Source organism: Phyllostomus discolor, chromosome 13 (genome assembly GCF_004126475.2).
Source record: "Phyllostomus discolor isolate MPI-MPIP mPhyDis1 chromosome 13, mPhyDis1.pri.v3, whole genome shotgun sequence".
NCBI classification, from domain to species: domain Eukaryota; kingdom Metazoa; phylum Chordata; class Mammalia; order Chiroptera; family Phyllostomidae; genus Phyllostomus; species Phyllostomus discolor.
The window spans coordinates 15,602,526-15,627,194 of NC_040915.2; the positions used below are offsets into that span (position 1 = coordinate 15,602,526).

Consider the following 24,669-nt stretch of genomic DNA (forward strand, 5'->3'; position numbering starts at 1 on the left):
GGTTCGCTGCCCCGTGTTGTGGTACAGGAAAGAAGAGATCTAGGCCTTTAGCAAGCTGCCTTTCCTGAGACGACCTACAAGGGTCTCCTCTGGACGATTCTAAGGCGCCATCTTGGCAAAGGAAGAGACCGTCGCTGCCTCAGAAAAGAGGGAACCAAAACCTGTGCCAACGTAGAACCCTCTGCCAGTAGAATTTTTATTCTCTGATGCAAGAGAATAAGTAGGATGAGCCCCCACCTGAGAGGGAATATAGTCTCAGAAGTAGAGGTGGGAATAAACGTGAGACATCCAAACTTGATCAAGGCAAGGACCTGATCTGTCTTGTTCATTGTTGTATGTCCCATTCTGAGAATAGAGGCCAGTGCATAGTAAGTGCTCAGCAAATATTTTACAGAGGTATAATAAGGCAGTCAACGAGACGCAATATCACATTTCCTAGGTGATTGTGGAGGCCAAATGAGTTAATGAAAAGTATACAAGTATTACTCAAGATCCTCATTTTTATTATCTTGTGTTTAGACACCCGAGTGCTCCCAATCTACGGAAATAAAAAATGAAAAATAAAACCAAACATGAAAAAAAACAAGACTCGTTGTTATGTTTTTTCATAGTCTCCTGTACTCTGGTAACACATTACAATGACAGTTCATTATTTGTGGGCTCATTTATTCAATTTCTGTCTTCCCTTTAGAACATGAGCTCTGTGAAGGCCAGGCATGTGTTTCTTTTTCACCACTACAGCATCCCGCAGAAGTGAGGCCTGCTTGAGTGTGGTTGGTGGGGTAACAATATGGATATAATAATTTGTAGTTTTAATTTGAACATTTCACCTAAAATGTCATGATGGCATGCGTGAGTATGCTATTGTTATGTTACATAATTACATGCTTTTGATTTTGTAATAAAATAGCAGTGCAATTGTGCTGGACCCTATATATCACTGCTGCATAGTATGTGCCCAGTGAATGTTTGTTGAATGAATGACTTAATGGATGGATAGAAAGGGTCTGAGACTCTATCCTAAGGCCAGTAAAACCTTAAATCTAAATAATAACCCAACCACCTTTTGCATTTACATAGCAATTGATATATTATGCAAGTGAGTTCTCCCATTCTGTTCACATTTTATTATTTCCATTCCCATTAAAATAATCCAAGCCTCACTGCCAGATTACTCCCCTAAAACATGAAATCAGGTCATGTTCCTACTCAGGTGGAACTAATCATGGTGTGTGTATGCAATAAGAGGTCAAAGTTGCCAACAAGTTGTTGCTGTTAATGTTCTGGGAAATGCTGAAGCTATGCTACATAGTGGAGAGGGGGGAGCAGTTATTGTAGTTAAGATTGGAATTTGACATCATATCTGAGATGTAAATAGCAGGTTTTAAATTCTGCCTGTGTGACCCTGGACAATCGTTTAACTTCTACAGGCCTAGATGGTTATAAGCACATGGAATGGTATTTGGGTTTAATGCATAGAACTCCTTCAATGAATGGTATTTCCATATATGTAATAAAAACAAGGCGTTGAAAAGACTAGGGAAATGCATCAAGTGTTAAGTCTGCAGGTTATAGAGTTATACTTTAATGTAATTTTAAAAATTTATGTTAAAAGAAGTAACTACAATAATTCCCTTTTCTATTGTACACAGCTCCCCAACTTCCATTCTGTGTTTATGACTATCTTTTACCTGCTCTCAGCTGATGCAGTTGGACTGGTATTTAATTAAATTAAAAGTCAGTTAAAGCAGGGGAATCATAAAAAGCAATCATACTCACACATTTTAAACTTTAAAACCCAAAACCTAGAGTTGAACATTTGTTTCCTACTCCATGGATGAAGGTCTAAAGCCTTCGTGAGCCCACTGACTGGAGCAGGATGCCTTTGTTCATGTGGAAACACTGGACAGCATTGTGGCCAAGAGCCAGACTGGCTGGGTCACCTCCACCTCTGTAAGGAATGTGACATTGGACAACCTGACCATCTGTGCCTCAGTTTCCATCATTTGTAAAAGGGGGATGATGATGGTACTAACTCCAGTTATTATAAAGATGAAACAAGTTAAATATAGGTGAAATGCTCAGCCTAATTCCTGAAACTTATTAAGTGTTTAATCATCATTAGCAATTATTAATATTCAGTATTACTATTTCTCTCATTTAAAAAAAAGTGCAGCAAGAATTTTAAAGTGCTTACAAAACGAGAGTGCAGATTCCTAGGTTTTTATGATTTGTCGCCCCTGCCCTCGCCCCAGTCTTCTATGGTTGTCTTAAGGCCCACCTCATCTGAAAGCAATTGTTTACAAGGCAGCTTTTCATTCAGATTGTATAGAGCAGCAGCTATTGCTTTTTAAAATCATGTTACATTATTTTACTTAATACTTAAGTAATTACAACAACAAGCACAAATGGAATAAACATGTTTTGGGGGGGACACAGAGAGCTATTGGTAAACATACAACTCCACAGGTGGGAGAAGACACGTGTAGAGTATAAGAACTAACCCTGGTTCCAGGGTTCAGCACGTCCTGGGCATCAGCTGGTATGTTTCCAGGGAGCATGAAGAACTTAGATTAGCTGAGATGAATGCAATGAGTAGTTTTGGTGAAGACAGAGCTAGCTGAAGAAAGATCCAGCTTATACCACATTCATTCCCATACATTCCTTTATCACACATTTCCTTTTACATAAGGACACCTCCTTTGTGACTTATTTTTCTATATTCCCCTAATTCCTTGTCATGGTTCTAGTTTTATTTATTATATCTTTCTATGTCCCCCTACACATACTTCATGATGCTAAATGTAAATTGGAATCAAGTAAATTTTTATCATGTTTGTATAATTAATCATTTTGAATGTGATAGATCATTGAATATGTTAGTTTTATATTAAACCAATACCAGAAGCTTTTGTGGGTTGTCAAAACTGATTTTAAAAAATGTTCCTGCATCTATCATAGCTGTAAGATGCCTTTTAAAACTAACACCAGGACTTTAGGAAATACTTCTGTTCTTGTTTATCTCTAGGTAAGAGGTCCAAGGGAACCCAGCTGAGCTTTGAATGCCCCATCTTTTCTCTGCTTCAATATTTGCATTTGATACCAGACATGCCTATTATAAACAATTCACACATGGTACAGCAAGTCTCTAATCATAATGAATTCCACTTTGGTACTTCTCTTTGTAACTGGAATTAATATCACCACATAAACTGGGAAATGCTAAATTGTTACCAGCATCCCTGGTGTCTTGCTGCTTCTCGTGATACAATGACTTCATCAGAACAATCTAAAATACCACATTCGTGCTCATATGCATGAAATGCTGTATGGGTGTCCTGTGAAGTCTGCATTCTCTATGCTGGCAGAACTTAGTTTAAGCAATACCTGATTCAAGGATAAGGTAAATATCAGCAGATGAAAAAGGTAAGTTTTGCAATAAGCAGGAACCTAATGTTTTTAGTGTTTGGAGACATTTAGAGCAGGCACACTGAATAAATTGTAGCTAGTATTACGTACTTTGTTTTCATTTGTGGCATTTGTGGCTGGCCATTATGTCATTAGCTTTCTTCCTCTTCTGATTTAATCTCCTTTTCTATCCCTTGTTCTCTGGTAGAGATTGTTTTAATCTGCTCAATTTGTAGGTGGAATCTATCAGCTCATTTTTGAGAACCTATATTTTCATTTTTGTGCTGACTTCCTATTTATTTATTAGGTCCCACTGACTTTTATTTTCTTTTTTGTTTGTTTTTAAAGCTAAATTAGAAATAGTGGAGTTCAAAAGATCAAAACATCCTCAGTACGGGATCCCTGAACAAGATATGAATGTACTTTTGAAAGGCACTGGCGTGTTTCTGACATCAAATTTTTAAAATTATAACAAATGCCAAATCAAGATATGAATGTACTTTGTATAAGAAATGCTATTTTGGTAGTTTGAAATCAACCATGATAGAGTATTTACACTACAGAAATTAGATAACACAACAAATCAGGCATAATTTATTTTGTTGCTTGTCCCAACTTCAGATAGCAATAGGATAAATTTTATTTTTTTAAGATTTTATTTATTTATTTTTAGAGAGAGGTGGGAAAGACAAAGAGAGTGAGAGAAACACCCTTGTGAGAGAGAAACAGTGGGGACCCATATGAGAGGCCCCCACTGAACTGGCGACACAGGCATGTGACCTGACTGGAAATCGAACTGGTAACCTTTTGCTTCATGGGTCAAATTTCTTCCATTTCTTGTGATGGAAGAAATTTTAATCATGAAGATTAAACGTAAAAGTGTGTACTTACGAATACCACAAAACATTGAGGAAATGTTTTTCCCAGTATTTGAAAACTATTATCTGATCAGTGAAGAAGTTGCTCTCTTCATTGAAAAATGAGTGTAGCCCATCCTATACCTCTGTTGTTTCACTTTTGTCTCCTTGAAAATACATAGAGACTGCCCCCCTCCTGACAACTGAGTGATCTATAAAAGATCATTCCACCCAGACCATGGAGCCTGTGTGGGGGCTGAGAGAGGAAGCAAAGAGAGCAGTGAGGAGGCAGGGGCATTGGTTTGGGGAAAGGTAGAGATTTGTATGGGGTGGTAGCAGTGAAAGTGGGAAGCTATGGTGGGACAGGGAACCATTCGGGAGAATAAGGAAGGCAAACCAACCATTCCGCAGCTGTCTGGACTTCTGGGAACTACCATGCTAAAGGAAAGCCACCTGGCAAATACTAAGAAAGCTCAATGGTTGAAGGAAGTGAGTGCAAGGAAGCTGTACCTGAGAAATAGAGTGAGGAGCAGCAATGTCAAAGGAGCTAAGGAAACATTGGCCGTATTGGAGTTTAAGTAAATATCCTTGAAATGAGTGGAGAAAGGTGGGCTTCATTGCCTTGCAGTGGAGGTGGGAGGGGGATGATCCAAATACCAGTACCATGCCATAACTGGAACTCATGTACTTAGTGTTCTTACTCATCCAGAAATTTGCTTGAGATTTTTGCCTGCATCAAAGGATTGTTTATTCATCCCAATGCCTGGATCCTAACCTGATCTATGAAGATTCTTTTTTTTTTTTTTTTTTAGCATTTGCCCATTTTAAATTTGAAACTCCCCCTCACTCAATCGCCCTGTGCCACACAGACAGTGCTGCCTCTTTTTAGGTTTCTCTTGACCTTGTTCGCAATTTTTCCTTGCTATGTCATAAAGAAGGACACTATCATAAGCCAACCACTGTATTTCCTACTAGTTATCAGAAAGTTCCTCCCTGCTTCCTCCCTACAACCTACAACCTATACCCCACATTGCAGGATGAACATTTGCAAGGCACATTATTAGATTTTATGGAATTTTAAAAACAATAAATGTTTTGTAAAAATAAGAATAACCACTCATCATTCATCCACCTTTCAACTCCAGTGACCAGAGAAAGGACAAATTCTCAACTAAACTGCTACCAACAATTGACACTTTCAGGATTCAGTTTGGATGTTCATTTTGGCCTTCTGATAATTAGATATTTTATTGATGGTTTCAATTAATTATGGAATCTTTATTAATAGTAGGGACTTACCCAACTAATTTTCTCTCCCATACATTTATTCCTTCAGCAAAATATAATTCCTTCAACAAAATAGCAACTATTACATGTTGGGCACCATAGGGCTGTGGAAACATAAGATGGCTAAGATACAATCTTTACTCTGGAGGAAACACATACAGATATAGTAACAAGTCATTATCAATTCAGACATATATACCAAGAAATCATCAGGTGTTTAAGGAGAAGGACTAGGTGTGAGTATGGAGATGAAAAGGGGGGTTCCTAGGAAGTGAGCATGACCGATTTAAATTATAGAGGGCTTCCTCCAGGTTATTTGGTAAATTCTCATGGAAATAATACTTAGAAAGAAAGCTTGTCATTAGTATTCTGTCAGAACATTTTTTGGCGGGCGGGGGTGGGGGGAGTCGGTAAGGATTTAAAAGAAGCCAAACTGTTAAAACAAAGAGAATATTATTGATGCATTTAAAAGACAGAGGAAGTTCAGTGTTTGGCAGGCTGGATCTGGGGTTTCGGATGATGTCAGAAGGACTTGGGCTGCATTGCTTAGCTTTACTTTCCTGTTTTGGCTTTATTCTTGGGGAGGCTATCTCTGCCTGGTGGCCCCCAGCGCCTGGATTTAAACCATCCTACCAGCTTAGTAACTTCAGTGGAAGAGAGAGTTTCCTTCCCCTACCCAATGATATTAGTGGATGTCCCTAAGAAGGGTTACATTGGCATAGCTGGGTCACATGCTCAACCCTAAACCAATTACTATGACCACAGTACACAGGCGATATGTACTGTGATAGACGAAGCCTAGGTCAAGTGCTCACCACTGACATCTAAGAGGTGGATATAAATCAGAGAGAGGAATGGAGGGAAGGAAGGAGGGGAGAAAGAGAGAGAAAAGATGCCTCCCCCCACACACAAACAACTGGACTTTTAAATTAAAATAGGAGAAAGGGGATGCTGGGCATACAGAAAACAACAGATGCCTGTTACAATAGCTCCTTATCAGAATATTAACAGTGACACAAACATCATATTTTACAATATTAAGGAGGTTACCCATGACCTAAAATGTTTGTCAGCAAGGGAATGAACCTTGAAATCAAGTATAGTTGTTGCAAGTCCTACTAATTTCCCTTCCTGGTTTTAACAGGAAAAGATTATGGGTTTTTACTTAAAAAATTTCAACTAGTACACAAATAAATTGACTGTTGCTTTGCAGAAATAGTATGTCTCCCTAACTGGGCTCTTTCGATGTTTAAGCTAGTTTTATGGTCTTTCACAGAAGAAATTTGTCTCTCTTGACTGTGACTCCAACAGATGTAATGGGGTAGAGAAAGCTGCTGTGAGCCTCTGTCTGCTTCTTTTGCTCCTTCTGTCTGGACAAGCTGAATGTCATGCAAATTTCTCCAGCCTGGGCACTGGGCAGGCAGGAAGCCAGAACCAGTAATAGAAGCAGGAGGCACTCCATGAATACTTGCTGATTAATTTTAGCTCCATAGGCCTGATGGGTTTTCCATCCCTATAATTACCATCAGCAAATAGTTATTGAATGATGTCCAGCATATTTTTATTCCTCTTTCCTTGCTTCTGATTTTCATTTTCTATTTTACTTCTCAGTGATTTCATCACATGTGTTTCTGTTCATCAGGACCAACAGTCTCCTTGATCAGTTTCTAATTGCTCAATCTTATTCCACCTATCTATAGATACCATCTATACTACCTACATCTATCTATCTATCTACCTATCTATATTATTTTTATTATGAATAGTTATAGTCCTGTCTGGAATTAATGAGGGAATAAATGGTGGAAAAGAAGAGAAAGAAATAGGTTATTGAATGGCTATTCTGTTAGCACATTCCACAAATGCTTTACAAGGTAGTTGTTATTGTTATTATTATTATTATTATTATTATTGAAATAATGCTTAGTAGGGCTGTGAGTCCTGACAGGGCCACTCTATAGAGCGAATGGAGAGCAGTGAGGAGTGAAGGTGTGAGTTGTGAACATGACAAATGGGGACTATTGTACAGAAGGGAGATTGGGGCTCCCCCAAAACTGGTTGTCTTAGTGTAAATGACCTTGGGAGAACAAAACATAACTTTAGATATCACTTATGTCTTAAAAAGAGTTTTTAAAAAATATATATATACTTTAAAAATACATTCTTATGTTTAAAAAATACAAACACAAGAAGGCAGAAATATAGACAGTAAAATGTAAAAACTCTCTCACCCCAGAATTCCATTTTGCAGATTAACTATTTTTAAGAGTTGGTATGTGAACTTCCAGAAATTTTATGTCTATTTATGTGTGCATGCATGCATTCACATATATGCAGTTAAAAAAACAAAAATGGGATTTTACTATGCATATCTTTCAACTTTATTCATTACATGTTTTGGGGACATCTTTTCATGTCAACATTTTCAGTTAAGAACACTGTTATCTATTGTTTGGCTATGTTATAATTTATCTAACCTTCATTTGTTGAAAAATATTTAAGTTGTTTCCAAATTTTTACTATGGTTAGCCACGCTGCAATGAATATTCTTACATGCGTATCTTTGCACTATTGTGAAAGTATTCCGGTAGCATTGAAGTGATCGGGCAAATGTAATTCATGACAATCAGTAAGCACCCAAATGTGCCACATTAATGAGCTTATAAAAAAAGACTTGTCCATTGCCAGCTCATTTTCTACTTTCACCTTCCTTCAGGCATTTTAGAAAAATTCAATTAGAGTAGGAGTCATGGATGACTATGCAGAACAGGCTTCTACCTGAAGATCCCTTGTGTCTTGCTTATGGTCCCAGATTTGCTGAATCCATCCTTATATTAACTGTATTATAAATTCTAAAGGATTGGTTTACATATGAACTGGGAAGCATCACCTGCAAGGGATTACTCAGGGACACCGCAATGCTTTTGATGAACAACCTCCCTCCTATGATGTCGTTGATCATGACCATATGGTGGGTAGGTACTGTTTTTTGTCTGCAACACATCCACCCTCCACACGTGGTACCAGGACCTCAACTTTTGTTTGGAAAACTCTCCTTTTCTGAACTTCAGTCCATGAGTGTGCGGTGGGATTAACCCACCCCCAAATTTGTGGAGGGGCCAGGCCTGGCCTATTACTTTGTTCAGAGATGGGCATGTGACACTTTATTCTAGACTTGGGACTATTCAGAAGCTTGCCCTTTTCCAACAGGAAAAATAGCTAAGCTGTTTGGAGCAGCTGTATTCTGCCGCTCAGAGCCTCCATCAAAATGAGGTTGACCTGCCCACCCCCTCCCCCCACCAAAAAAAGCAAAGAGATCTGGAGATAGAAAGATTCCCAATTATATCATTTGAATGTGTAGATCCTGAAGCTAGGGCTATTTCTAGATAGCCCTATTACACACTCTGATGAGTAAATTTTGTTTGTTTGTGGTGGCCAGTTGGCGTTAGCTCTTTAGCACTTGTACCTGAAAGCCTCCTGACATAAGAAGTAAAGGCCTACAACATGAGGTGCTGCTCCTTCTGGAAGAGAGAGGCAGCTAAAGTTATCAGCTGTCTAGGGTGACCCCAAAAGAAGGAGAAGCCAGAGAGAGACCTTACCTGCTTTACAGGTTTGCCTAGAGTTTCCTGTTAACGATTAACTAGGTGAGATGGTCAGACTCCTTAATTTAAAATACACCTACTAAAATGACAATATCACCCTTCGGTTAATTTACTCATTGCAGCTACTTTTGCCTCAGATTTTCATTTTTATTAATGTAGAAATTGCATCTCTAGTTTAGGCTATGCCTTAAAAGAAAAAAACAAATGCACAAAAACAAAACAAAACTGGTAATCCTCCCAAAGAAATGTCTTATCTGGTCTCTATTTAGCAAAGCCTAAATTATAACTCTGCTTTCCATATCAATTCAGCCTTATATTTTATTGCTTTGTTTATAGTTGATTTGATAATACATTAACTTAAACACAGTACCTGTAAATATGGCCTAGTGAAATATGTATTAAAATTATTTTAATACCTTATTATTTTTGGTGTTTTTGAAACCCAGTCCTGATAGCTGAAAGAAAAACTCCACTAATATGAAAAATCAATCCCTTAGTTGAATTAAATTCACAATTCTTGTATAAATATTGCTACTGTGTTACATATGTATACTCTGTACTTCTCATTTGTAGCAGGGGAATAGGTGTGGTGGTGGGTAGGGATATCATTAGTTGGATTCAGTAAACATTTATTTAGTTATTAATAGCTCCAGCTCAGTCTGAAATAGGCTTGAGACTCTACCTCTTGGTAGACATATGTCTTTAGGCAAGTTACTTAACCTCTGAATTTTAGTTCCCTTATTGGTAAAATAAAGGTAATAATAGTGTTTGCTTCATAAAGTTCTCGCACAGATTAAATAAGCTATCCTATGGAAAGTATTTTGTACAGTCTCTGACAATTTGTAAGTGCTCTTATGTTAACATGATTATTGTTGTCACTAAGCCCTGTGCAAGGGACTGGCAATGTAAGGAAACCAACAAATTGTTTTCATCCCTGCAGAAAGTACGATGTGCATGAAGACACACTCCACACTAGCTTTTTTCAAACTAAACCACTCTCCCCCTCCTGCCATGGATTGTAATGCAAGGCTTATTGAGCACCTGCTGGGAATTCTGAAACAGAAATTCAGCCACTAGCTGGAAATTTTCACTGTATGATTTACCAGGTTCCTCACAGCTTTGGGGGTCCCATAACTCTATATACCACACAAGTTACATACCGCTGTGGGATTTGATCCTTATGAAACTCAAGAGAACCATACAATTTCCACATCTGCTGAGCATGCTCAAATAAGGATATTTAAAAGCACAGAAGTTGATCACATGCTTGTTAGCCAGCAAAATTCTACAGCCAAAAGAAATAAAAGCCCAGAGAAGTGGAATGATTTGTGTGAAGTCTCACTGATTGGCCAAGGAACCAAAATGAGCACGCAAGCTTTCCTAACACACTGAACACAGTAATATATATATATATATCTTCAGACGTCAATATTTACCTTTTATGAATTTATTGCTGGCCATGCATCAACCCACAAAGTCATTTGTTTACTTATACCAATGGCACCAAAAATCCCTTTCATGTCACCATCAAAATTTGTATAACAGAGTGAACAAAGCATTGACCGAGGGGACCAAGACTGGGTATTGGTTTTAGATTTAGGACCCTTTCCTGTAGTATCCTACCTTCCAATTGCTGGATCTGGGGAACTGTCTTTTCTCTTGTAGACCTTCTTTCTCTGCTCTGGACTCTGGGCTTTCACTGCCTATCTTTTTTAACACACACAGAAGTAACTATGTTCCTCATGCTCTCTCTCCTTCCTACTGGATGCCTATATGCAAGGCACTGGAGATAGAGATAAATAAGGTAGGCTCCTGTCCTGAAGGCTCTTGCAGTGAAAAGGAGACAGAACACAGATGTGATACAAAAAAATGCAATAAGAGGTGCACAGGATGTACCAGGAGCACCAGAGGTCAGAGGGTGAAGGTGGGAATTTGGGAAGGTTCTGGAGGAAGCAGGTCAAAGTTTCAAGGATGAGCAAGAGTTGGTGGTGGGCAGATAGATCTAGTCTGAGGCTCGAGTGATGGTCATGCTGAAAAGAAGAATAGTGGTAACAAAAGTGGCTTGGACTAGGGCACAACTAGAAGGAACACAGGCTCTGATGCTTCTACTGTGTGATCTTCACTTGATTACTCAGTTTCCCTGTCTATTAAATAGGCATCATGATTGGCTTCCCTCTGAGGGCTATTGTAAAGATTCAATGAGATTACGTATGCTAATCTCTGTACTTGACACTAAGTAGTACTAGTTAATAGTTATAATAATAATAATAATAATAATAGTGTTACCATTTTACTATCTCCAACAACATATTTTTATACCTGTTTCTTTGTGTCCTCTTCCTCTTATAAGGACACAACCATATTCATATTTTGCTATTAAATATATTCTGTTCATAAATACTTTCAATAACACCCAAGTATTTAAAGCACTATGATAAAAAAAGTGGACATTTCCTACAATACCTTCAAGAGATTAGACATATCATTAATTATAATGGTTTCCTCTAGATCAGTATCTCAAGTGGGGGTGATTTTTGCCCCAGGGGCATTTGGCAGTACCTGGAGGCATTGTTGGTTGTCACAGATGGAATGGTCTAGTCTCATCGGCATCTAGTGGGTAGAGGCGAGGGACGGTCCTAAACACCCCACAGTGGGCAGGACAGCCTCTCACGGCAAAGAACTGCCCAGCCCAAAGTGCCAGGAGTGCTGAGGTTGACAAGCCCTGGCCGAGATGTAACCCACATGCTACTTACTTTCAATAATCATCAGAAAACACAAACAATGATCCTAAATAGCCTAAATTCAGCTGCAAAAGTGGATACTTCAGACAGCTTACATATTTTAACATCTCCTCTGAAAACAAAGGGACTTCAGAGCCCCTGGTAGTATCACTCACACTTTTCTTGCTACCAAAATAGTGGAATTAAAAAAAAATCATTTTACCCTCATGGATAACTAAGAATACCACCTTTTTTAGATGATGATTTTATTGAAATTCGGCAAAAAAAAAGAGATTCGATTGACCCTACTTTGGGAGTCTCTTTTTGAGGCAGCAGTCGTGGTGTGATTCTGTCGGCCCCCCAAGTTGTCTCTGCAGCTGCCGGGGGGCGGGGGGGCCAGGCAGGGGGGCTGTGTGTTAAGCGCGCTTCGAGTTCTCATGGTCTTCCTAACGCTCCTGATGGAGCTGGGCCAACGACAGGGGTGCTCAGAAGGATTTGTGTATTCACACTTTTCAAATGAGATTTGCTCCAAGTATTGGCTTTTCTCAATTGCAACTGTTTCAGTTGTGAATGGGCCTCTTCCTTCCTTCCTTCCCCCCATCCATCCTTCTTCTAGAAGCAACACAGTGGTGAAGAGTGTGAGCTCTGGGGCAAACCTGCCTGGGTTTGAATCTAGCTCTGCCACTCGCTACTGATCTGACTTTGACGTGCTTTTTAACCTTTGTGTGCCTCAGATTCCTTGCCTGTAAAACAAGGGAAGATAACAGTACCAGCCTGATACAGCTGTTGGAGATTTAAGTGAGTTCTTACATAGAAAGCCCTTAGAACATAACCTGGCACATGCATGCAATGAATACATACTAGTTGTTTCTCTTACTACTCATTCTTATTTGCTCCTATGGTGCATTCATTGGCTCATAGGATACTCTAAAGTAGATATCAGGTATGATGAGGACTTGGTCAAAGGGACATGTCATTGTAGGGCATGCAATGCAGCCCCAGCCAGGACCAGCTGCGGGCCAAGGGAGAGAGTGACTAAGGTGGTGTTCATGGCTCACTCAGTTCTCCTTCTTGGTTAGACAACCAAGAGCTTGTTCTTCCTTTCCCCTCATCTTTCTCTTACTTTTTCTTCCAAGTATGAAATTTCACCAAAGTCTTCCCTGCCTTGACCCTCATAGTGTTTTATTTGGCCACTCCTTATAGGTTGGTTTCCAACTGAGCTGTTCATCAAATAATTTGGGAATTTGTTTAAAGTACAGATACTGGGATACCACCTCAAACCTACTGAGCCACTCCCCTAAGGGTCAAGCCCAGGGATCTTAATTTTCATCTTCATGTGAGAGACAGCATAGTGCAGTATTAAAGAACTTGACAAGCAGCCAGACTGCCAAGGCTACTTGCTAGCTGCGTGACTTTGGACAAATTATTTAACTCTGTGTCTCACTGCCCTCATCTGTTAAATGAAGATTATAAGAGTCCTTATCTTATAAGAGTGTTGTGAGAATGCCTGAGATAATGCCTTTAAAACTATTCCATGAATATTATAAACATTAAGTAAATATTAGCAGTTTCTTTTCTCTTTCCCTTTTACTTTCCCTTTCCTTTTATCTTCTCACCCTTCATTCAAAATCCCTTCCTTCATTATTATCTTCTCTCCTTCCAAAATTCATGCATTGGCTATCTACTCAGGACAAGGCTTTGAGAACTTAGGGATGGATTAGAGGTGATTCTAGTCTTCTTTGGGGTTATAGTCTAATGGGGAAAATAGACACATAAATACTATAATGGAGTGTTCCAGGTCCTTTACTCTGATACATACACACACAGCATATTGATGTAAAAGTTTTCTTATAAATGAGAAGGGGGGTGAAAAAAACCTCTGAAGGGGAAGGGGTTCTGGCATCCAGAGTTAGAATAGAGATGTAGTCAATCTACTTTACGTAACAAACATTTTCAGAAGTACCAACTACATACCAAACTCAGGTCACAATGCCTTTTTGAAACTGTTTTCCTTTAGAGAGTTGCAGCTTCATTGTTAACTTGATGTTTTAAAAAATTATTAATCCAGAATAGCAAAATAATCTTAAAAAAGAAGAATGAAGTTGGGGGACTCACAACTCCTGATTTCAAAATGTGCTCCAAAGCTACAGCAATCAAGACATGGCACTATGGGCATAAGGATGGACAAGCAGAGCAGTGGAACAGGGCTGAGAGTACAGAAACCCACCTGGCTATAGCCATTTATTTTTTGTCAAGAATGTGAAAACTATTCAAAGAAAAAACAATCTTTTCAACAAAATGGTGCTGGGCCAGCTGGACAGCCATAGGCAAAAGAATGAAGTTGGAACCTTGCTTCATATCATGTGCAAAAATTCACTCAAAATGGATCAAAGAGTTAAATGTATTAGGTAAAACTATGAGACACTTGGTAGAAAACTTAAGTGTAAATCTCTATAACCTTGGATTGGGCAGTGGTTTCTTAGATATGACATCAAAAGCACAAGCAAACAAGGAAAAAGTTGATAACTTGGACTATATCAAAATGAAAACTTCTCTCTTTCAAAGGACATTAGGTAGAGAATGAAAAAGTCCACAGAATGAAATATTTGCAAGTTACACACATGATAAGGGTATTGATCCAGAATATACAGAGAACTTTCACAACTTGATAATAAAAGACAACCTTATCTTTTGAAAACACAATGGGGTGTCTTGAATAGAAGCTTCTCCAAAGAAGACTTACAAATGGCCAATAAGCACATGGAAAGCTGCTCGACATCTTAGTCATTAGGAAATTCACTAATACACGAGGTATCACTTCATGCCCACGAGGATGGCTGTAATAAAAACAATGGAAAATAACAAGTGTTGGTAAGGATGTGGAAAAATGAGAACTCTTATACATTGCTGATAGTTACAAAATGGTGCAGCCACTGTGGCACTTCCTCAAAAAGTTAAGCACAGCAATTCCATTCCTGGGTATCTACCCAGGAGAAATAAAGACAGGTGTCCACACAAATACTTACACGCGAATGTTTATAACACCATAATTCATAACAGCCAAAAAGTAGAAACCACCTAAATGTCCATAAGCTGGTGAGTGGATAAACAAAACGTGGTGTGTGCATGCAACAACATATCATTCAGCGACGGAAAGGACTGAAGTGTTGACAGGCACACGCTACAACACACAATGACAACGCACAATGACAACACACAACGACACATGCAGGCAGACGGGCACAAAAGACGACGGGCACAAAAGACCACATGCTGTATAATACCGTTTATATGAAATGTCCAAAATAGGCAAACCCATAGACACCAAAGTCAATTCTGGTTGCCAGGGGGTTTGGGAAGAATGGAAATTGGAGTGACCTGCTTAAAGAGCATGGAGTTTATATTTGGTGTGATGGAAATGCTCTGGAATTATATCATGGGGATGGTTGTACACAATTATATAAAGATTATACTAAAGCCCACTGAATTGTACTTTTTAAAAATGTGTCAATATATTGACATATATTACTATATGTGTCAATAGCAATAATAAAAAAAAGAAAAAAAAGAAAAACGTTACTACAAACCAACATATGCTTTCTATTTTCTTTGGAATGGTGATAAATTGATATAAATCAGCTAAAATAACAAGGCACAAGAGTTTTGCCATTAATATTTGTTTTATAAAAAAAAAACACATGTTCCATTCTAGGCGAGAAGTAAAAGTTCATGCAGATTACAGTCAAGAATAGTCAGGGGCAAGGGTAGGCCCTGGGTTTAAAAACTTGGTTGTCAAGACGCCTCTGACTAATTTTTAAACTCCCATGCGATAATTTCGCATCTGCTCATCTAAGTGGCACTCTGAAAAAAACCCAGTTTTTATTAAAACTTTACAGTACACCAATCAGCAGGTCAAATCCCGCCACACAGGTACAGGTTAGTCATTTTGAGAACTGAAGGCGCTCGTGCAGGGACCAGAACAGCTGTCAATGTGGGAGCACTCTGGGGTCAGGTGCATTACTGCGTCTCCGCAGCGCCGCCCGCCGAGAAGACTCTGTGAAGCAGGGGTTGCTCTGCTTTCCTTAAGCGTGTTGGCTTTCTCCTAGCGTCAGTGGTGGGCGGCGCAGCCATGTCAGAGGACGCAGGATTTGATTGGCTCATGGGAATATAATTCATAAACTGTTCGAACGTCGTCTCGCTTATTAAAGTGTATGTTTTCCTTCAGTTCTGCGCTCTTTTACAGGAGTTCAAAAGCTAAGACATTGTCCTCCATGAATTCCCGATCATACCTGGGCCCGTGTAACGTTTCTGACCTTTAAGGAGGACCCAAAGTCTGCACCGTGAGAGGTTAGGGTTTTCATTATTTAGCGTGACAAATTCTGTTCTTACCATTTCACTCCAGATACGACTTTAAGAAAAAAAAAGTTACGTGAATGCGATCTCTCTCTTTCAGAATACCGATGTTTGCTGTACTCACCCGTCTCCTTGTGATGATGTGAATGACACAATGCCCACGTCATAAGACCACGTGAGGTACTCAGAACGGGGCACAATTTAAAACCTATGAATTATTTCTTTCTGGAAATTTCCATGTAATATTTTCAGACTGCCGTTGGCTGTGGGTAACTGAAATTGCGGAAAGCAAATTAGAAATAAAAGTTGAACTGTGTGCTACTGCCTTCTCCATAGGTCGGTTCAAACCTGAAAACCTGGCTGGTACCGAAGCAAAATGAACTCTCTGGATGGCACTTCAGCTACACAGACCCCAAAGTGCCAAACATCTGTCCCTCAAGAAAGAAATTCTGCTTCTACGAATATGTCCTACCTTGTTAGCCATAAGAGGTGCAATGTATGATAATAAAATATTAGTGACCACCTTAATATCAACCAATAGAAGAATAGTTAAATAATGCTACATCCATAAGATGGAACGCTGCCACTGAAAATCATGGTTTTCTAATTACCAGGGAAAATGCTCATAATAAAATAATAAATGCATATATATTATTATTTATACTAATGTATACTTATTATCTTATACTTACTAGTAATACTTATTCATATATACAGATATGTGTATGCATGAATTATATGTGTATATAAAATACATATAGTAATACTACCTTTTAAAATATATCTTTATGTAGTTCATGCTATTGTGTTAGATTGTGTTTTCTAAAATGTATTAATTTATGCTAAATCACGTCACAGGAAAAGCTTGCAAATATTAATCATGGCTATCTCTGGTCAGTGGATGATAGTTATTTTCTTCAACCTACTTTTCTGCTTTCTCCAGTGAAGAGATATTACTTTTATGAGAAGGAAAGCTTCACAAGGCGTGTTATTTTAAGGAAAGATGCTGGTACCCTTTATTTCATAGTCTGTCTCCCCAGCAAGGCCCCACCCTGTTTGGGAGTGTGGGCATTTATATGCAACCCCTAAAAACACATCTCCACTTTGAACTTGTAAGTGACTCTGAACTCCACTTAGGAACTCTCAGTTAACCATTGGTACCATATAAACATGTCCTGAGTTCAATTGTCTGCAGTGTGACTTGAGCAGAGATGTGGGGAGGAGAGAGGAAGTTTCAGTCTTTGTGGCTTCATGGGCTGTACTGTTTGGTGTCCTTTCAGGGGAAAAGACAGAAAAGGTTCAGATGTGGTTTAGGACAACAGGGCAGGGGCTACAGCTCTGGAGCTTCCGGGAGCACAGGTAGACCACAGCTTCCCCTATACAGTCATTTGCGCCTCATGATTTTCAACAGGAGGGCTCAGAACCCCCAGGGAGAAGACTAAAATCCTGCCCACCAATCCTCTGCAAACTACAAGACAAGGGTGCTTCAAATGCAGGTCAGGTTATAGAGGAGCAGGTGCCTCCAGGGCAGAAGGAAACGGAAACCCCGCTGTAATTCCAGTAACAAAGGTTGGTCTTCCTGGAGAGTGTGGTAGTCTCTCAGCTGATACCAGGACTTGTCCTGGCTCCGGTACCCTGAGGGCAGCCTTGTAGGAAGGTACAGTGGATGGGATTTGGATAATCCTCTAAAAGTAGTTATCACAATGGGACTCAAACAGCTTTGCAGTGGGGTCCCACGCTCAGGGCACTGCAGCAATTGAGTCCTCTGGCTTCGAACCGCAGTTAGATTAGCCTGGGCACGAAGACGAAGCTCCCAGAGGTGGTGGTGGTTAGCGGCAGAGATGATGGGAGCAGAGTTTCTTCAACCTTGGAGACAGTGCACCTGTGAAACTGTCAGGGTCTGCTGCAGCTACTTCAAGGCTTGGCTCACCGCCCTCCAGTGAGAAAGCCCTCCCGGCGGGATTCACTCGCACCTGCGGCTGAGCTAATTTGCAGTGGGACTCCTAGCTGCACGTAACCCTGAGTGTTCTCCTCTCATCTTGCTTAGTGGGGAACAGGGCTTCCAGCTTTAAGCAATATGCTATTCTGAATTCACCAGCATTGGGCCTGCAGGATTTCAGGTGGTGGTCACCTAACACAACAGGGGTGGGGACAGACTTCTAGTCCCAAGGACATTGTTGTGGTAGGATCAGAGCTCAGATCTGTAGATTCCCACCACGACGGGGACACTCCACGGAACTAGGAGTCCTTCACCAGAGACAGAGTTTATTTCTGGAGGCCCCTCCCTCAAGGGGGTCTGTTCACCAACCTCCCCACAACTGTTGCATTCTCTGCCCCACATTTATTCTTTTCTTTTTCCCAAACTTAAGCCATCCATAATGACAGAGAAGTGAGTGGATATAGAAAAGCATCAAAAATGACAAACGATTGACAGTAGTGGAGTTAGAGTTTCTCTTTTAAAGGAGGAGGTCTGGGGTCCGAGATGCCTTCACAGAAGGGAATCAGGCTACTTGTCAAATTCTTTCATTATGACAGGCCTTTGGAGGGAGACATTTGGGCAGGGGAGCTTCCTGGAATCTACTAATGATCCCCCAAAGACAACTGAATTGACTCAGAAAGTTAACTCTGATGGTGCTGCTGATGGAACTAATAGTCCCTAAGTTTATGCTGCCTGCACTTGGGAGTTTTATTCAACACATCCTTTTGAGGTAGGTAGAGTAGAAATGATCATCCCTAAGTCATAGCGAAGATCCTGAGATGTAGGGAGGGCCACTCACTTGCCCTAATCTCTCAGCTGATAATGGGTGGAACCAGGACTAATCAGATAATGTCATCTCGTGCAGGCCAGAAGGTCCTGTGTCCAAGACAAGGGTGTTTTCCTTGGCCCTAAGGTTATGTTGGAATATTAAGTTGTGAGGGACTTACAGCTCGGCTAAATTATCTGGTCTGTAAGCCTCTCTCTTTCTCTCATACTGCATATCCAACCCTTCAGAAAATCCTGATTTCACGTGCTGAATACATGCTAATACATGGCCGCCACTACACCCGACCCAAGTCTTCACCATCTCTCATTTAGACAACTGCTGCAGCTTCCTGACTTGCTCTCTGCAGTCTGATCTTCACACTCCAGCCAGAGGGACCTCGTTGAAACTAAGACAGGCCCTGGCAGTCCCTGCCTTAAAACCCTCCATAGCTTCCCATCTCACTCAGAGTCAAAGCCAAAGTCCACACCCTGGACCTAGGCTGCCTTGCTGGCCACCTCTCCCCATGATGCTCCGTTTCTCTTTGCTCCAGCCACACTGGCCTTCTTGCTGTTCCTCAAACTTGCCAAACACCTTCTCACATCAGGGCCTTGCTTCCTGCTGCTCCCCTGCCTGGAGTCCCCCAGATATCCCCACACCTTGTCCTTCGCTTTATTCAAATCTCTGTTCAAATGTCACTTCCTCAGAGAAGCCCCCCACCCCACCACACTCTATCTAAAACAGCCCCCTGCCCCCAGGTGGTTTCTCTCCCCTCACTTTGTTTTCATCTTCTGCATAGCACCTTCTACCTCACACACTATATTTGTGTTTTAAAAAGCACAGTCTGACTCTCTTATCTAGATGTAAGCACCATACGAGTTTTGTTTTGTTCACTGCTAGCTGTATCCTCATTGCCTAGAGTACTGCCTGCACTTATTTGCTGAATAAATGAAACTGAGAAACTCAGAGCAACACCTTTCTTTTTAGATAAGCCTGTCCCCACCACATGAATGTTTTCTTCCTTTTCAATTTAAACTACCCAGCACATGACATCAGTCCTGTGATCATGTACTTTTCTGATGCTGTCACCTCTGGGTGACCTTTAGCACGTCACTTGACTTCCTTAGAACTCACTTTACCCAGCTGTAGAATGGGAATAAAAATACCATCCATCCTGACACTTTCATGAATCAGCCTCTGAAAAGTCTCATTATGAAGTTACAGCTGAAGCCGTAGGAGGGTGTGAGCTGTGCTCTGTTTCTCTCTGTTCTTGCACAGAGCAGGCATTCATTAAGTGCCTATCAAAGTTAGTACCTGTGGGACATTAGCTGCACCTTCTTCTGCCACAGTCATAGTGGAAGCTAGCTCCCTTTCTGGGCGAATGCTCTGAGAGCACCAGAGGAATGAAGCCTGTAAGAAGGGGCATACATTTCTTTCTCCAGAAGAAGCAAAACTGCCCAATGCTTAATGAAGAAACAGTGACCGCTGGTGTGCCATTTGCTTTGAACACGAAGCACGAATTGTCAGAAGAGAAAAACTCAGATCAGAGGATTTTTCCTCTCAGGATAACTTTTTTTCAGATTGACCCTCATTAAGCCCCTGACTCTCCTAATTTTGGTGAATTTCCTGGTTCAGCTCAGAGCCACTGACTCAGCAGATGTTCTCAGAGTCAGACCCCGGAGAACCTCATATGTGAAATAAAGGCTGGCGCCAGGGACTTTCTGATGCTCAACCAGGATTTGCAAAATAGATGAGTGCAGGAATATTCACGCTCAGCAATTAGTTTCTGTCCTCACCTCTTTCTCTTTCCTTCTCCCCCTATTTTCCTTTCTGACTATATTTTTCTTTCTCCTTCATTCATGCATTTTATGGTCCTGCAGGGCCTGACTGATCCCTGACCCTCCCACATCCAGTGATCTTGGTACCAAAGATCTAAGTTTTCTCCTTTTCTCTGTCATTTAAAGAAGTGCGTAGTGATTTCCCCAGCAGAAGTGAAAGTGATCAGGTCTGCTCAGATGTCTGTACAGGCACAAGAATGATGGTCCCAGGAGCAAGAAAAAAGGAAGGGGGACTTTTGAGGGGCTGAGAGCAAACCTCACACATGTCCAACCACCCAGGGGAAGGAAATGAAAACTTGCGTTCCAGGCCAATTTTGCCATTGATTCTAATTCTTTGTCATCAAGAAGGTGCCAGAAAAAGGTTTTTTTTATTTTGGTTTTTATACATTAATTTTAATAACTTGGACTTCCTCCTTTGCCTGAGGAGGAGCTATATATGGAGGCACAATTTATGGTTACTTTGAAGATGAATAAAACATTAACATATCTTTTGTTTCCCTTAAAATACAATACCTAAATCAGCACCATGTTCTCATTACCACCCAACACATGCATTTAGATAGTAAATAAGCCCAGTTTTGAGCACATTTGTAAGGCTTGAGCAAGTGTGAGGTGTCCTAGGTGGCCATGCTGATACTTAGGAAGGAGACCTTCAGAAATGTCCCATTTTAAGAACATCCAGAGCGGAACCAATAATCTTGGCTTTGGCCCCAGTCAGAAGGTTTTCATCTAGTGCGTTTGGTCCTAATCATAGCAGAATCTTTCAGGTGGATTTGTTTCCAGACAACTTTCTTGACACATCGTCAAATGGCAGAAGTTGCAAAAGTGTCATTGTTTACATTACATATCTGTGGATATTACGCCTAGAAACTGTTGCCTTTTTATCCCTTTAGCTGGCCTCTGCAGAGTAGCAACAGGTTAAATTGTTGCCATGGTGGCAAGGATCATTTTATGGTACATTGTAATTATTCTAAAAAAAAAAGTAACATGAGCTCAAAATTACCAGAATTAAAGGTGATGCTTTGCTTAAGAAAGAGAAAAGATGAACAATTCATTCAGAACATTAGAAGAAACTGTCTCTGTGAGTATCTTTGTTGAATGAATATAGTCAAGGTCTTTACCCATACTACATGGCTCCACAGAATGCAGTTTCTTTAGGTTTTGGTCTTAGCTCCCACAATGTTGCTGGTTTGTTTTAATCTTATAGAAACTAGGTTTTTATTCATGATCTTATTTTCCTCTTTTGTTGGGTTTGTAGGAAGCTCAAACATTAAATTTATAGACTATCTTTAGTGACTTATAAGAAGTTTATGTTGACTTTTTTTTCATTCTTTTTAATTAAGGGGGGTCATGGGGTACATGAATTTTATCCTTGGCTTCATTTTCTTATGCATATTTTTCTTTGTTCTGCTCTTTCCCACTCTTTCTTTTCTCCTTTTCTATTATATATTCTTAAAAGTTGTCATGCAAGGAGATGGAGCATGAGTATTTAGATAAATCTGGCTTAAGGTAATAAACTTAACACGTCCAAAATTATCATCCTGATGATGCTATTTATAGTGATATATACTATCACTGTAATGATAGTGATGCTATTTCACTATCATTTTTAGAACAATACATTTAGAAGATTGTCTTCCTTTTGGAAGTTAAGAAACAGTTTAATTCTTTTATGAATCAACACACAATGAACTTAAGTTTTCTTCTTTGTCTTTTAAATTATGTTCTCCCTTTTTTAACCCTTTGCCTCAAAATAAATTGATGTGAACTATGAACTTAGGTTCTATTAGTCATCAACTTGGGGACACACTTCTGAAATGTCAGCGAGTATCTTCTGTTTTTTTTTAATAGTTCTGGGAGGGGTGATGAATCTATTCTGATCCGTCACACTTTTTCACTCTGTCCAGTAACTGTATCCTTGCATTCATTTCTTTACTGTCTAAACGACATATCTACTGATCATTTGGCCATTTCATATTCTCTGTCTATCTGTCTGTCTCTGTCTGTCTGTCTGTCTGTCTCCCCTTCCACTTCTCCCTCAGTTTTTCCATCTCTTTCTATCTCTGTCTCTATTCATCTCTCCCTCCCTCCTTCCTTTCTTCCCTTCCTCCCCCCCCTTACATATATGCTTTCCCAGGAGTTTAAAAGTAACACCAATATAATCAGACCACTGAAACACAAATGAAGTCATAGAAACTATAGAAAAGGAAGAAGAAACAAGTGCAACAAAAATCTAGTTATGATTCTAATCTTAAACTCAGGCTGGGATCTCTCTGAACTCACATAAAGGGGAAAATCAGAATAGATCCTGTAAGTCATAGTGGCAGATGACTTGTATACAACCAGACTTGGGTGGGAAGAAATAGAAAAGAAGGTTTCAGGGGACACTGGAGATTTATTTGAATATATAACGAAATGAAGACAACCAGACCCACGTTGTAATCATCCTGACTCCTCCCTTTCTTTCATGCCTGACAGACAATCCTTGAACAAACCCTGTCATTCCCAGTTTCAAGATAAATCTGAAATCTGTGGTATATTTCGTTTACTACTGCTGTCATGATGCACGTCATCATCATCACCTCTTGTGTGCACTGGCATGGCCTCTTTCAGTGCTTGCTCTGCCCTGCCCTTGCCCTTGAGCATCATGTTCTTCTCTGCCCAGCAGCCAAGGGAATGATGGGAAATATGGCTCATGTCCCTCTGCACAAGTCCTCAGTGGCTGCTTTTCTCTTCATCTCACTCACAGTTAGAGCCTAGGTCCTTCCAATGACCTACTCGGCCCTACAATATCTGGTCCCTTGCCCTGGCTGGCGTAGCTCAGTGGATTGAGCACGGGCTTCAAACCAAAGTGTCGCAGGTTCGATTCCCAGCCAGGGTACATGCTTGGGTTGCAGGCCATAACCCCCAGCAACCGCACATTGATGTTTCTCTCTCTCTCTTTCTCGGTGTAAATAAATTTTAAAAAATCTTTAAAAAAAAAGATCTGGCCCCAATCTCCCTGAGCTTCCCTACACTCATGGTGCTTCATCCCTGCATCCCAAATGTCTGTACTCAGGCATGTTCCCTTTGCCTGCAGAGATCCCTGGGGTATACCCACGTCTCACTCCTTAACTTTTTCAGATGTTTGTGCAAGTGTCTCTTCATCAGAGAGACCGTCTCACTTGAAGGCTCTATTATTCTACTGAAAATTAGGGCTCCTCTACTATCTGCCTTCTCCAGCCTCTAGTTTTATTTTTCTCTGTTGCACCTATTACTACCTAATATAACATACTATATATTATCATACCAACTGATTCGTTGTCTATTTCTCTCTCCCCACCCTTCAACTAGAGTGCAAATTCTCTGGCAGAAGGGTTTTGTTTTGTTTTTAAATTGTGTTGTTTATGCCTATGCTCCACCTAAAACAGTGCTGGGTGGGTAGGTAGCTCAATAAAAATATTTGTTGAATGAATGGATGGAATCAACGTGGCTCATTGGAACAAATTCTGAACAGCTGAGCTGGTACAGCGGCGTGCCATCCCAAATACGCAAACAGAATGAAGCCAAGTCCCCATTGACAAAATAAAGTAGAAAATTAAGGCCATAACCAGTTAGTAAGGGCAAAGAGATTTTTTTTTAAACTGTTATAGGATCATATAGAATCAAGGGACTGAGATAAATTTGAGCTCTCAGTCCTGTCTCCTGACTGTCAGAGCAAGAGGGTACCTTTAAATCATGTGAAAAAGGATCTTTTCTGTGTTTGAGGGCATGGGGAGAAATGCTTTTGTTTTCCAGTCATTCAGAATTGTTCCTTTCAACGTTCAACAACTTGTCATCTGCTTCCCTTCTTAGGAACGCCGTATCTCTAACTTAAATGAAAT

The 24,669-nt window shown here is 40.2% G+C and overlaps 1 long non-coding RNA gene across 1 annotated transcript; it reads left to right on the forward strand.

Annotated features, from left to right (window-relative positions):
- The first annotated feature begins 969 nt into the window (after window positions 1–969).
- On the forward strand, window positions 970–17,384 carry LOC118497929. The gene is made up of 3 exons (XR_004900445.1): window positions 970–1,617; window positions 16,083–16,087; window positions 17,375–17,384. It is a non-coding gene; the product is annotated as an uncharacterized LOC118497929 (long non-coding RNA).
- Window positions 17,385–24,669: the final 7,285 nt, after the last annotated feature.